This window comes from Pteropus vampyrus, unplaced genomic scaffold (assembly GCF_000151845.1).
Source record: "Pteropus vampyrus isolate Shadow unplaced genomic scaffold, Pvam_2.0 Scaffold370, whole genome shotgun sequence".
Lineage (NCBI taxonomy): Eukaryota > Metazoa > Chordata > Mammalia > Chiroptera > Pteropodidae > Pteropus > Pteropus vampyrus.
Genome location: NW_011889151.1, coordinates 1,020,343 through 1,023,132, shown reverse-complemented (window position 1 = coordinate 1,023,132; position 2,790 = coordinate 1,020,343).

The window sequence follows — 2,790 nt, the reverse complement described above, 5'->3', positions numbered from 1 at the left end:
TTCTGAGGGGACGTGGAGAAACTGAGGCTCAAGTCAGCCGCGGCTTCGTGCCCGTTAAATTTCCCAACTCGGTTCTTGCTTTCTCTTCCACGCGTAGCGGAATGAGGGACAGTGAACACAGCTGTGCGTGGGACGGACCGCTCCCTCTCCCAACTCCTGATCTACCTTCCACCCAGAGTTAGGAATGTATTTCCCAGCCACCCTTGGAGTGACTGGGCTCGGGCGATAGAATAAAACACGTGATGTGTGCACCTGCTGGGTCGTGCCCCTGCCATTCCTATCCCTTTCTTACTGGAATGTACATATCGGTGACGTGGGGACCGATGCTGACAGGACACCAACATCGGACGAGGCTGCTCTGTGACAACAAAATAAACCTTGTCTGAAGGGCCAGAGTCGAAAATGAGTATTTGCCAAATCTTGGGACACATTCAAAAAAAAAAAAAAAAAAAGTCATCCACTGAAACTGAGCAGTTGAGGCTGCCAAGAAACATATCTGAAAATTTGCCCAAATCGATGCGTTCCAAACCTATGTTCCACATGAAGAAATACTCTTCCATTGGAATCCAGCACACAGATGCACATATAAATCTAAAACAGAAGTTTCCTGGAACCATACTCACCTTCACTACGTGTGATTCTAGTCTACTGTCTACTCTATTTCATTTTTAATAAAGTTGGTCATAATTCACTAAATTGTACTATAAAAGCACCGTGGTAACAGGTTTTAGGTATATGCCGAATTCAGTTAATTGTGATGGCATTAGAGTCTGTCTCATTAGAGAAATGAAGAGAATTTCATCGCACGCATTCATTCAGCAATGATTAGTGAGCCAGGCCCTGTTCTCTCGCTGGGGGACAGCAGTTAACAAAACAAAGCCCCCCACCTCATGGAGCTTACATTACGGAGCTGTGCTTGCATTAAAATGACTAGTCGTGGGTATTTACACTTGAATGAATTAAAATCAAGTAGCCATAAACATCGGCTCCACAGCTACGCTTAGACACAGCTCAAATGCAGAACAGCCCTTCGGGACAGCTCTGCTCTGAAGACAAGAATCTTACCTCGTAACTTAACTCAAGCAATGACTTGTTAGCAGAGCATAAAAGTCTAAGAAGAAGGAGCAATGAGAATTCATTAACATATCTCAAAATGAAGGGATTCAAACCACACGCCAAGAACAGACCAGCTTCGCTGGCTCATCCCTACTCACCTGTCACAATCATATATGGCATTCCAACCCCCTCGCCTAATTTCTATCAAACCACATTTTCTGGAACTTGGCTATTTTCTAGACTTCGTCTAAACAGCTAGGAATTTCTCATCCTAAATTACTGGTATTCTGGGTTGCAAATCAATCTCTTGTGGGTTTGAACTTGACGCCAGTGGGCAAAGTGAAGGCCTCTGAGCTGAGAACCAGGCCCTTTGCACTGTGGGCACAGCAGGGACTTCTAGCTGCCTACACTGTTCCTTAACAACACAGGCCTGGTTTTATCTGAGGTGGTGATGAGCCAGTGTTAATGAGCTAGAAAACTACAGTTCGCTGCTCTCCTTGCAACTAGATTAACGCCCGTCGTTGTTCAGCGGGGTTTCTAGAAAAGCTCCTTAAAGGGAAACACGCAGCTGGAACACACCCCTTTGGTCCCTCCCCTCTTCTCGCTGCCTGCACGATGGCTGGGATTCCAGAGTCCGTGGCAGACGCTGTGGATAGTGGAGAAGAAAGGCACGTGCTGGGGCTCTGATGCCCATGAAGCCACCATGGCTTCACACCTTCAGTCTGGACTGCATACTCCTGAATTTCTTTTATAAGAGACAATAATCCCTCACGTGGTTAAGCCACTGTGGTCATTCCCTAACTGACAAGATGGCGACTCCTCCCAAAGCTCTACCTCACGGGAGGACTTGTGTGAAGAGGCCAGAACGTGTTCTTTCAAATCGCTTTAACTGCACGAGAAACCAAGTTGTATTCAGCTATAAAGTTTAGGGCAATCTTAGATTTTGTTAGAGATCACGGCTTCGTAAGGAATAAAATGGTATAAAAAATTCAAATGCTGCTCGAGAGAAAGCCAATCAGCTTAGGTAAATGCCAAACACTTTCGATTTCTTGAGTGGTTTGCAATTAGTGACAATTTCCCTCCTTTTCTGTTAGTTGGTGTTCTAAGTCGGTACTTTCAAGGCAAAGCACAGATTTTCCAGGCCACAGCGTGGAGTTTACAAAATATCCTGAAATTCAAATCAGCTTCCTAAGAGTTCATGTTTTACAATGTCTACTCATTGATTTGCCATAAGCTACTAAGTACGAACCAGAGATAGAAGTATCTTAAGGAGCAAGCTCAATTCTTTCAATGATCCACTATTAATGTTGTGATTAAACAGAAAAATGTCTTTAATACAACATCTATCAACTAAATCCCCAAGGACCTCCAAATAGCATAGGGGGTTAATGGAATAGTTTCAGGAACACTTTGAAAATAAAATTTGGGAATAACTATGCATCCAAATTGAACCAATATTTGTCGATAATCTCTTGATGATGCTAAGCATTTTTTTCGTTAACTCCCCAAACTCTTTGGACTCACAAAAATTCCATTAAACTCTTAGGAGGCTGACTTTCCTAAGATCATCGGACTAGGAACAGATAACGTCAAGATCTCAACCCACGGTGATTGGATGCTAACCTCATACTCTTTTTTTTCTGTGGCTACTTTTATAAAACTTGAAAAAAATCTTTTTAATTGAACATAAAGCTGGAAAGTAGAGGGAGTAACATTTGAGGGTACTGTATGGGT